This window comes from Sapajus apella, unplaced genomic scaffold (assembly GCF_009761245.1).
Source record: "Sapajus apella isolate SASKATOON/1434 unplaced genomic scaffold, GSC_monkey_1.0 scaffold38, whole genome shotgun sequence".
Lineage (NCBI taxonomy): Eukaryota > Metazoa > Chordata > Mammalia > Primates > Cebidae > Sapajus > Sapajus apella.
Genome location: NW_022436978.1, coordinates 1,550,160 through 1,563,664, shown reverse-complemented (window position 1 = coordinate 1,563,664; position 13,505 = coordinate 1,550,160).

The window sequence follows — 13,505 nt, the reverse complement described above, 5'->3', positions numbered from 1 at the left end:
ATTGTGGTGGGAATGTAAACTATTACAGCCACTCTGGAAAACAGATTGGCAGTTTCTTATACAACAAAATAAGCAATTACTATACAACCCAGTAATTATACTCCTGGGTATTTATCCCAGAGAAATAAAGATGTTCACACACACACAAACCTGTATAAATGTTTATAGTATCTGTACTCATACAGCCCACATCTGGAAACAATCCTGTAATGAACAGAATAATGGCCTCCCAAAGATGGGCACATTCTAACCCCTGGAAGCTGTGAATATTTTACAGTACATGGTGAACAGAATGTGATTAAATTAAGCATATTGAGACAGGAGATTATTCTGGATTATCCTGGTAGGCCCAATGTAATACCAGGTATCCTAGAGGGAGGAAAGAAAGTCAAAGTCAAAGAAAAAGATGTGATATCAGAAGCAGAGGTCAGGGAGAGAGAGATTTTTGAAGATGCTCTACTGCTGACTTTAAAGATTAAAGAAGGGGACACAAGCCTAGAAATGCAGGCAGCCTTTAGAAACTGAAAATGGCAAAGAAACAGATTATCCCTTAGAGCCTCCAGAAAAAACACAGCTGGCCAACTCCCTGGTTTTAGGACTTCTAACCTCTAAACTACAGGATACTACATTTGGTTGTTTCAAACCATTGCATTTGTGGCAAATTGTTACAGCTGTAATGGGAAATGAATACAAACTCAAATGTCGTTCAATGGGTGAATAAACAAATTGTGGTATATTCATATCACAGAATACTACTCAGCAAAAGATAGAGTAAAATATCAATAGAAGCAACAACTTGAATGAATTTCCGGGAATAATGCTGAACCAAAAAACCAATCCCAAAAGCTTATATGCTGTATAGTTTCATTTATACAACATTTTTGAAAAGATAAAATTTGAGAAATGAAAAGCAGATTAGTGACTGTCCAGAGTTAGGGAGGTAGGTATGGTTTTGAAAAGGCAACACAAGGAATACTCTAGTAATGAAATTCTTTTCTGTTCTTGACTATGGCGGTAGATACTTGCATATATGATTAAATTGTATAGAATTATACATACATCTTGACTTGTACACCCTCACAAATTAGCACAAGTGAAACTGGAGAAATCTGAGTAAGACAGATGGATTGCATCAATGTCGATATCCTGGCTGTGATGAGGTACTATTGTTTTTCAGGATATTATCACTGCAGGAACTGGGTAAATGGTATAGAGGAACTCTATTATTATTTCTTACCACTGCATGTGAAACTATTTAATTTCATAAGTTATCTAAAAAAATTTTTTTATTTAATTCAAAAAATAACACAATTATAAAGCTTTAATAAGATAAAAGTTTGACTAGGCACACTGGCTCACACCTGTAATCCCAACACTTTGGGAGGCTGATGTGGGTAGATGGCTTGAGCCAGGAGTTCAAGACCAATGTGGGCAACATAGCAAGATCCCCATCTTTACAAAACAATTAAAATTGGCCAGGCATGGTGCTGCATACCTGTAGTCCCAGCATCTCAGGAGGCTGAGGTGGGAGGATGACCTGAATCCAGCATGTCGAGATTGCAGTGAGCCATGATTTCATCACTGCACTCTAGCCTGGGTGACAAAGCGAGACGCTGTCTCAAAATAAAACAAAAGAAATGAAGACAAGGCCGGGCGCGGTGGCTCAAGCCTGTAATCCCAGCACTTTGGGAGGCCGAGGCGGGTGGATCACGAGGTCAAGAGATCGAGACCATCCTGGTCAACATGGTGAAACCCCGTCTCTACTAAAAATACAAAAACATTAGCTGGGCATGGTGGCGCGTGCCTGTATCCCAGCTACTCAGGAGGTTGAGGCAGGAGAATTTGCCTGAACCCAGGAGGCGGAGGTTGCGGTGAGCCGAGATCGCGCCATTGCACTCCAGCCTGGGTAACAAGAGCGAAACTCCGTCTCAAAAAAAAAAAAAAAAAAAGAAAAAAAGAAATGAAGACAAAAGTTTGTATACAGTATTGTTATTGTCTAATCTTGACTGCAGAATTTTTGCTTTTAAAGCCAATTAGCCTAAGCGTCAGCAATATATTATTATTATGAAGGCAAGTTATTTTCACTGTAGAAAAATAAGAAAAAGGATAAGCAAAAAGAAGAGGGAGATCTGATTATCTTCATAATTGGGCACATTTTTTGGAGCCTACTTTTTTATATAACAATATATTCTGTTAGCAAATGTAATTATTTTTAAAATTACAAACTAAAAAATCAACATCAGTGTCCAATTTGCCATCCAGTCATCTTTAGGTGTACTGATCAAACTTTTGTTTATCTCAAAACATATTAGAATACTTCTTTTTAAGTCATTGTAAATTATCTCCTTGAAGGAGAAGCATCCTTTGCTGCAGTCTGATCTCAACATCCAAGTTCTAGATCTTAAGCCATGTCCAAGCAACATTTTTCACAATCTCTGCTGTTTTTCTCCTTTGCAGTTGATGAATTCAACCCAATTACAACCATGTTAAAGAACAGACTTGCTTTATTTTTTTCAGCATCCAGAACCATATGGGCAGCATCTCTTCACAGGTGGATGAACAGATTGATCAATAGTTGTAATACGGTGTGATAAGTATCTTGAATGAAAGGTATGTTCAATACTTTTGGAAGTCAATTTTTCAGTGATTATCAACATTTAAAATATCATCCTGCCTAGTAATTTCTCTGCTGGCAGTTTATTCTATATAGAAATCCTTTAAGAAAACATGCCAAGTACGCCAAATATATATAACAAGGCCCTGAAGCAACTGTTTGTAATAGCAAAACACAGTAAAAAACAAAAATTCTCATCAATAAGATGCTGATTATAAGGAAATATCTTCATGACCATGGAGTAGAGAATTATTTCTTATACAGGATACAAAAAACACTGACCATGAAGAAAGATTAATAAATGTGACACCTTTAAATTAAGAACCACTGTCCATCAAAAGGCACCATAAAAATTTATGGAAAGAATAAAAAGCCACATGGTAGGGGAGATACTTGCAACACACATAACCAACAAAGAACCAGTATCAGGCCGGGCGCGGTGGCTCAAGCCTGTAATCCAAGCACTGTGGGAGGCCGAGGCGGGTGGATCACGAGGTCAAGAGATCGAGACCATCCTGGTCAACATGGTGAAACCCCGTCTCTACTAAAAATACAAAAAATTAGCTGAGCATGGTGGCGCGTGCCTGTAATCCCAGCTACTCAGGAGGCTGGGGCAGGAGAATTGCCTGAACCCGGGAGGCGGAGGTTGCGGTGAGCTGAGATCGCGCCATTGCACTCCAGCCTGGGTAGCAAGAGCGAAACTCCGTCTCAAAAAAAAAAAAAAAAAAAAGAACCAGTATCCAGAATATCAAAAGAACTGAAAATCACTCACAATATGGCAGATACCTTGAAGGCCCTGCACAAAAGAGGCAATCCAAATGGCCAATAAATGTGACAAAGGAAGACTCAGAAATAAATACATTTTGAAAAATAAAGAAGTTTCTTTGTAGGGTGCAAGAAAGTCAGACCTCAGAAGAATTGATTCATCAAACTTAGAGTGAGCATTTAAAGGAAAAATCCCACAAAATTACCAAGATCACCAGGCTTGCATGAGTCTGTTCAAACTGAGAACACATCAACTTTCTCACATGACCATCATATTCATAAAGGTTATGACATACATTGAGACACCAGCAGAGTAAAATTAGGAGATAAAATCATTTTTGTTATGAAGTGTAGGTTTATAGGAATAGTGACACTTTTATTACTTTGGTATCACAAATAGATAGGATGCCCCTGTTATATTTTGGTTTATTTCTGGAATCAATTTTCCCCCTAACTATGCCATGGGAAAATACTGGGGCATTAGAAGCAAGGTAGAGTGTTGGTTTTTGCTTTTACAGAAGCTTGTTGTGGTAAAGTTCTTTCCATTAGGGCAAATTTGACCAAATGAGTTGCTCAGCAATTTTCTGATTCCATGGCATTAATTCAATATTTTGTATTATTCAACCAGTGTATTTACATGGAAATAACAAGAGGTGTTGTTTAATACATAAAGACCTCTGTGACAGACTGAAAAAATGACCACAATGCTTTGCAGTTCCTCCTGTCAAAAGATGGAGTCAGGCTGTGGTATAAGCAGCCCTGTCACTTGGGGTACGTGTCCTGGCAAATACCATGGTCCTAGAGTTTGCTGTGGTGAATTAAAATGCTGTAAAGAGTCTCTGATATGTCATACCTAGAGAGTCACAGTGTAGGTCTTTCAGTTCTGAAGCAAGATCATATCATCTGTAGCAAAGAAACTGTATGTTATTTGAAAAGCAACTCCGGATGCACTACTAAACCCTGAAGGGAACTAAGTGCCAGACCATGAAACATTACGTGATCAAGAGACTGGAGCTTCCTATCATAAGGTAGATATTCAGACTCACCAAGTCATAAACTCAACTGGACTAAACAGCAATCCATCATTCAATGGAAGTGATACTTTGGAAGTGGATTAAGGCAGGTCTTGAAGACACAAGTAAGTTATACAAAGAGATAAACTAGACCCCCATGTCACCCATTTACGATGCATTGAAACCTCTCCCTCCGTTTACACTCATAGCCTCATGAGGAGCATCCTAGCTAAAGGAGAAAGAACCTGTGCCTGCTTCAAAAATGTATTTAAAATCCTGTGACAGCTGAAAATTGCCTTCTATTGCATTATATCCCTGTATTAGTCAGGGTCCTCTAGAGGGACAGAACTAATAGGATAGGTATATATAAAAAGGGAAGTTTATTAAGGAATATTAACTCACCCAATCACAAGGTCCCACACTAGACCATTTGTAAGCCAAGGAGCAAGGAAAGCCAGTCCAAGTCCTAAAACTGAAGAACATGGAGTCCAGTGTTCGAGGGCGGGAAGCATCCAGCACAAGAGAAAGATGTAGGCTGGGAAGCTAGGCCAGTCTAGTCCTTTCACGTTTTTCTGCCTACTTTATATTCTAGCCCTACTGGCAGCTGATTAGATGGTGCCCACCCAGATTAAGGGTGGGTCTGCCTTTCCCAGCCCACTGACTCAAATGTTAATCTCCTTTGGCAACACCCTCACAGACACACACCCAGGATCAATACTCTGCATCCTTCATTCCAATCAAGTTGACACTCAGAATTAATTAACACAAGTCCACCCCTCATTAACTTGAACCCATAAACAGCTCCTGAGATCATACATAATTTTCAAATAAAGATAATAATAAGGTCATAATTACACCTAACATAATACGATGATCTTTTATACAACTGGAAACACACCAATCCCCAATCAAAATACTATTGCATAAAGTTCACAATACTTAAATGCTGTTATGAAGTGAATAAATCTTATGTCACATGAGAAAGGAAAAAGGAAATAAATTAAGATATTTTCTTAGCATAAGTGTACACATACACAAACATATTTTTAACAAAAGGAGGAAGTACTCATGACAGTTACAGTCCTTGTCTCTGCAGCTGGTCATGTGATCGTAACTGGTATTGATAACTACCTTCTTCTACTACTCATTCTGTATTCCCTTTGCCTTCAGCAAGCATCTCAGCAGGCGGTGGTTTTTTCCTGGCAGAGTGACCCAAACCTTCATTCCTGAAGGGTCTGGGTCATTTGCAGTCCTGCCTGGATTGGGCTGTTGTAGTTTCCCATTGACCTTACTCACAGAGCATGGTTGTACTAAGAGACACTCTAATGGATTCCCTGTATTCCATACATACTCTTCCTCACCTGTGTACTGGAGTAGTAGACTGATTTCATCTTGATAGTCCAGGTCGATCACCCCAGCCAACACTGTAACTCCCTTCTTAGCCTGTTGACTTAAAGGTAGGAGGAGCCCAAGGTGTCCAGGTGGCAATCTTAACTTCCAGTTTAATGGAATCGTTGTTGTGTCTCCTAGTGGCAGCATTCCTCCCTCTGGAACTAAGACCTCTAGGCCAGCAGAACGTAATGTTGTGGGAACAGGAAGCAAAAATTTGGCTAGTGGATCATTAGGGGTGATGATGAGTGGTGCCACTGCCACTTCCACCCCTTGATTCCTGGACCCATAAATCCTGGCTGTGGTAGAAACAGTATCATATATTAGACGCTGATTCAGAGCATACACAGCTTTCTGGAGAACTTTGCCCCACCCCTACAAAGAAATCGTCACCTAGTTGGTGTTGCAATTGTGACTTCAAAAGGCCATTCTACCATTCTACCAATCCAGCTGCTTTAGGTTGATGGGGAACATGGTAAGACCAATGAATTCCATGAACGTGATCTCATTGTCACACTTCTTTAGCCGTTAAGTGAGTGCCTTGGTCAGAGGCAATGCTATGTGGAATACCAGGATGGTGGATAAGGCATTCCATGAGTCCATGGATGGTAGCCTTGACAGAAGCATTGCATGCAAGAGAGACAAACCCATATCTAGAGTAAGTGTCTATTACAGTGAGAATAAACCTCTGCCCTTTCCATGAGGAAAGAGGTCCAATATAATCACACTGCCACCAGGTAGCTGGCTGATCACCCTGAGGAATGGTGCCATATTCAGGACTCAGCAGTGATCTCTGCTGCTGGCAAATTGGGCAATCAGCAGTGACCATAACCAGGTCAGCCTTGGTGAATGGAAGTCCATATTGCTGAGCCCATGTGTAACCTCCATCTCTGCCACCAAGGCCACATTGTTCATGGGCCCATTGGGCGATGACAGGGGTGGCTGGAGAAAGAGGCTGAGTAGTGTCCACAGAATGGGTCATCCTATCCACTTGCCTATTAAAATCTTCCTGTGCTGAGGTCACCCGTTGGTGAGCACTCACAAATCTATCTCACAAGGTATTGGTCAAGGGTTTATCTTCTGGATACTCCCAGCTGGGATGAGTAGATCTAAAGTGACTAATCCACTCCACCATACCAATCTCCCTAAGCCTTTGGATCACTTCCTCTACATTAAACAAAGGGAAATCAGGCATTTCCACCTCACTCGAAGTGGGCTGTTTTTTTTTTAATATATTTTATTGTACTTTAGGTTCTGGGGTACATGTGCAGAACATACAGGATTATTACATAGGTACACACATGGCAATGTTGTTTGCTGCCTCCAACCCCATCACCTATATCTGGCATTTCTCCCCATGTTATCCCTCCCAAACTCCCTATCCCCCACTGTCCCTCTCCTAGTCCCCCCCCAACAGTCCTCAATGTGTGATGCTCCCCCCCGTGTCCATGTGTTCTCATTGTTCAACATCTGCCTATGAGTGAGAGCATGTGGTGTTTGATTTTCTGTTCTTGTGTCAGTTTGCTGAGAATGATGGTTTCCAGATTCATCCATGTTCCTACAAAGGACACGCACTCATCGTTTTTTATGGCTACATAGTATTCCATGGTGTATATGTGCCACATTTTCCTTGTCCAGTCTATCATCAATGGGCATTTGGGTTAGTTCCAAGTCTTTGCTATTGTAAACAGTGCTGCAATGAACATAAATGTGCATGTGTATAGTTAGAACTGCCTCAGTAATGGCAGACTGTCTCTGTAATGGCAGACTGCCTTGGTAATTGCCAATTGCCTCGGAAATGGCAGACTGCCTCGGTAATGGTGGACTGCCTTAGTAATGGCGGACTGCCTCAGTAGTGGTGGACTGCCTCTGTAATGGTAGATGTCCTTCCCCTCACAGAGCTGGACCATCCTGAGTCCAGCTGTGCTTGCTGTGAAACTCTCAATCCAGAGTGTTTCAGATTGCTGGTCTTTGTGGGGGTGGGACCTGCCAAGCCAGATAACCTGGCCCCTGTTTCAGCCCCCTTTTTTTCATTTGAATGGGCAACTCTGTCTCCCAGGAATTCCAGGCACCAGTTAAAACTGCTGCCCAGATTTTTGTGAGTTTTTGTGTGGAGACCTACTGCGCTGGCTGAAACAGCCATGCTGGAGACTCATGGCACTTTTCCACCTGGGAATCTCCTGGTCTGTGGGCAGTAAAAACTCATTTGGAAACGCAGTGATCACTCACCCTCTGCATTCTCGCTGGGAAGTGCACTCTAGAGCTGTTGCTATTTGGCCATCTTGGCTGAGCCATCTTTTAATGCATATTTCAGCTAACCAAGCAAATAAACTATTAGAACCTTTTTTAATTCCCCAAGCTGCAACGTTAAATGCAGAGTCCCTACTTAGTGGGCTCAAATCAATAAATTCAGCCTGACCCAACGCTATGTTCCTTCCACCATTATCCCACATTCTTAATATCCATTCCCATGCCCGTTCTCCAGATTTCTGCTTATATAAATTAGAAAACTCAAGCAGCTATTTTTGAGTGTAGTGCACCTTCTCATGGGTCCGACTCTCAATCTCACCTCCAGGGGCCCACTGTGACTTTAGTCTAGTTATAGGTCTAGCAGCAAATGGTGTTGGGGTGGCTCCTGAGGAGAATCAACATTATCTTGCCTGGCAACTGCCTCAGGGGAGGCCATCACTGTTGCCTTGGGCAGCACAGAGTTTATCTCCTTAGACTAAGGTGGAAAGGCTGATGGCAGCATGGCTCAGGGAGAGGAGGTTGCCACTATTGGAGATGGGGAAGCTGTTCCTCCTGGACAAAAAGATTCATCAGAGTTTACAAACTCAGTGTCCCCAGCTTCATCAGGGTCCTCCCACAAGTCCCCATTCCAAGTTGCAGGGTCCCATTCTTTTCCAGTCAATGCCCTCACTTGAACAGTAGACAACGGCGAGGCTGTGCATACACATTTCATTGCAGGTCAGCCACTCGCATGATAAGAGCTTGTATCTGTCTTTCCACAATTTCAGCTCTTTCTCTACAGGAGATAAGACTCTCCCTCAGGGCAATCTTAGCAGATTTGAGGCTCAGTATCTGCTTCTGAAGCTGGGAGTTAGAATTCCAGTTAGAATCATTTTCTTTCATCACTTTGTCCACTGAACTTAGGAGCAACCAATCAGCTTCATTATGTTCCTTGGTTCTCCATGTATGATCAAAGGTATTATGTATAGAGTCACTAAACCCCTTAACTCTCACAAGCAGTGAATCAAGAGTGTCAAATGCATTTATTTTGCATAACTCTCTGAACAGTTCATGCCAAGGACTATCAGTGTTCTCCAAAATATTAGAAGTAGAGTCCTTCACATTTTTGGGTCTAATCATATTAAGCAGCCAACTCCAGAAACCCCAAAACCAGTGAAAGAACTCCATCCTTAACATTCTGTTCCTTTAGAATCACTCTTGGTACCAAAATCTATATTAGTCAGGGTTCTCTAGAGGGACGGAATTAATAGGAGACGTATATATATATGAGTTTTTTAAGTATTAATTCACATGATCACAAGGTTCCACAATAGGCCATCTGCAAGCTGAGGAGCAAAGAAAGCCAGTCCAAGTCCTAAAAATAAAGAACATGGAGTCCGATTTTCAAAGGCAGGAAGCATCCAGCACAAGAGAAAGATGTAGGCTGGGAGGCTAGGCCACTCTAATCTTTTCATGTTTTTGTGCCTGCTTTATATTTCAGCTATGCTGGCAGATGATTAGATGGTGCCCACCCAAATTAAGGGTGGGTCTGCCTTTCTCAGCCCACTGATTCAAATTTTAATCTCCTTTGGCAACACCCTCACAGGTGCACCCAGGATCAATACTTTACACCCTTCAATCTAATAAAGTTGTCACTCAGTATCAACCATCACAATCCCCCATTCATGAGTGGCCCTAAAAGACAATGGTGGGGTGGAAATCCTGTTAAGTAGAGCTTCAAACGGTACACCTGGTTCTCAACATGTTGTAAAGGGAGAAGTAGCCTGAGTAAGAATATATATGGACCCTCAAGCAGTGATGAATGGCTTGTCTGGTTGGTTGGGCCTTAGAAATAGCAAAATTCAAACATCTGGGGAAGAAGCATATGGCCAGACCTAAGGGAGTGGGAACAAAATGTGTGGCTTTTTAAAATCTCATACCAATGCCCACCAATGGGCATCTGCTGCAGAGGAAGCACTCAACAGCCAAGTGGATAGGATGACTCCTCCAGTAGAGGTCAGCTAGCTGCTCCCCATGTCAACCTCTGCATTTGCGCATTGTGCTCAGGAAAAGAGTATAGTTGTGTTGGCAGGATTGGAGGCTATTCATTCACCCAATAAAACAGCATGGGTTTCCTCTCACCAAAGGTGATCTAACTACTACTGCTCTTAATGTCCAATCTGTCAGCATCAGAGAGCAATGCCAAGACCTTGATGTGCTACATTCCTGAAGGAAACCAACCAGCTATTTTGTAGGAAGATGATTATATTCTGCCCTGGGGGCCAACAACTCATCCTTACTGGGATTCATACATAACATAGATATGTTTCTTATAAATAATCTTTGTAAAAATTACTACTTTATTAAGTATTGATCCTTTTTTCTTTTTTGAGACGGAGTTTCACTCATGTTACCCAGGCTGGAGTGCAATGGCGCAATCTCGGCTCACCGCAACCTCTGCCTCCTGGGTTCAGGCAATTCTCCTGCCTCAGCCTCCTGAGTAGCTGGGATTACAGGCACGCACCACCATGCCCAGCTAATTTTTTGAATTTTTATTAGAGGCGGGGTTTCACCATGTTGGCCAGGATGGTCTTGATCTCTTGACCTCGTGATCCACCCGCCTCGGCCTTCCAAAGTGCTGGGATTACAGGCTTGAGCCACCGCGCCCAGCAAGTATTGATCTTTTAATGCACATGCATTTAATCATTTTGTGTGATGAAATGGTGAGTATGCATAAAACACTGCTGCTGTACACAGAAGTATGATGTTGACTCAAGAAAATACATGTACAGTTGTTTGAGTTGTGGACTGCACTAGCTGGTTTTATCATGGGACATCATTTTTACTTTAAAAGAATGAATAATAGAACTATCATTATTTTGACCTAAGTATTTGGCAGGCATTTTCTCAAAAATAAAATAAGTTAGAATCCGCAACTTTAAGAAAAATGACTGACAGTATTTGTTGCCAGTGATAAAACTTGAGCTTTCAAGTGAAAATTTGAATTTTAGAACATTTGTATGTGGTAGCATGAACACAACAGCTTTCCAGTAATTAAAGACTTTTCTGATGACAGTGGTGGTAATATGAGTGAAGGCAATTCTTTTTTGATATTGTACAATACTGTAAAATGAAATGTGTCAACTTTTGGAAAATCATTACATAACTAAGTGAACCAATATTTTCCAAAGATTTTACAAGGTTATGCACGAGTAAAAGGTGCATTGAAGTGAAGGGCCAACTGATTTTAATGTAATGAGTACAAAATTTCATACAGTTTTATATTCTACATTACAAAAATCTACCACTTGTCAAGTTCTGGCAGAGCGTAAGCAGTAATTTGAAAAGGTACAATTACTTGAAAAGGCTTTTAAACTACCCCTCCACTTCCAACTATATATCTGTATGAGGTAGGTTTTCTTCATATACTTCAATCAAAACAATAATACAGAAGAAACATTAATCCTGACATTAAAGAAATTTGAAAAATTGAAAAATAATACCATTTTTTCACTAATTTTTTCTTGTGGGAAATATAGTTTTTCTCATAAAAGTCTGTCATTCATGTTTACATGTATGGGTTTATTTTTATTCTTAAATAAATAATAAAGTACATTTTTAATTTGTTTTAATTTTTAAAGCAGTAAACATTGGCAGATATACAACACATCAACGAGATTCTAGGATTCTCAATAATTTTTGAGAGTGTAAGGTGATCATGAGACCAAAATATTTGAGAGTTTTTTTTCTATTTTTTTAATCCATTTACTGTTTCATTGATTTTCATTCCAGTCTTTATTTTCTTCCGTTTTTTTTTTGTTTTTTTTTTTTTTTTTTGAGATGGAGTCTCACTCTGTCACCCAAGCTGGAGTGCAGTGGCATGATCTTGGCTCACTGCAACTTCCACCTCCTGGGTTCAAGCAATTCTCTGCCTCAGCCTCTGAGTAGCTGGGATTATAGGTGCCTGCCACCACACCTGGCTAATTTTTGTATTTTTAGTAGAGACCGGGTTTCACCATCTTGACTAGGCTGGTCTTGAACTCCTGACCTTGTTATCCACCCTCCTCAGCCTCCCAAAGTGCTGGGACTACAGGTGTGAGCCAGTGTGCCTGGCCTCCTTCCTGTTTTTCATTTGAGAATAATTTTCTTTTTCTAGTTTTCTGAAGTGGAAGTTTGGATAATGAACTTAAAATCTTGCTTCTTTTTTAATAAACATTTAAAGTCATAAATTTCTATCTTAAGCATTGCTTTAGCTACATCCCATAGAATTCATTTTTTTATGTTTTCATCATAACTTAGTTCAAAATATTTTCTAATTTCCCTTGTGATTTATCTTTAATAAATACATTATTTTGAAGTGTATTCTTTAATTTTCACATATTTGGGGATTTTTCGAGATATCTCTGTTACTTTTTTATTCCATTCTCATCAGAAACCATACTATTAATGATTTCAGTCATTTTACATTTATTAAGACATGTTTTATGGCTCAGGACATGATCTTTCTCGAGAAATGTTACATGTGCACTCGAAAAGAATGTGTTCTGTGGTTGTTAGATGAAGTATTCTATACATGTCAACGAAGTCAAATTGTTAAATAGTGCTGCTCAAGTCTTCAATATCCTTACTGATTTTTTTGATCTACTTGTTCTATCAATTATTAAGAGAGGAGTGTTGAAATCTCTCATTATAATTATGGATTTGTCTATTTTTCCTTGCTGTTCTGTTCATTCCTGCTTTATCGCTTTTGTTGAAATTCTGTAATTAGGATTGTTATGTGTTCTTGATGAATTACACATTTTATCATTATGAAATGTCCCTCTTTCTGTGTGGCTATCTTCCTTTTCCTGAAGTATACTTTTCTAATATTAATATAGCCTTATATCTTTCTTATTAGTAGTATTTGCATAGTATACAATTTTTCTTCCTCTGACTTTTAATCTAATTGTGCCTTATGTTTAAAGCACATTTCCTGCCAGGCACAGTGGCTCACACCTGTAAATCCAACTTGGGGAGGCTGAAGCAGGAGGATCACTTGAGCCAAGAAGTTCAAGACCATCCTGGAAACATGGTACAACCTCATCACTACAAAAAATTTAAAAATTAGTCAGGTGTGGTGGTGCTTGCCTGTCGTCTCAGGTACTCAGGAGGCTGAGGTGAGAGGATCACTTGAGTGTAAGAGGTTGAGGCTGCAGTGAGCCATGATTGCACCGCTGCATTCCAGCCTGGGCAACAGAGAGAGATTCTGTCTCAAAAAAATAAAGAAAGGGAATTTCCTGTAGACAGCATATAGCTGGGTCTTTCTTTTTCAGTCTAAAAATGTGTCTTTTTATTGGATTATTCAGATTCTTTACACTTAATGTAATTATTTATATGGTTGAGTTTAAGTCTACCATCTTGCTACTTCTTCTCTATTCCATTTGTTCTCTAACCCATCTTTTCTCTTTTCCTGCCAAATCTTGGATTAACTGTTTATATATATATATATATATATA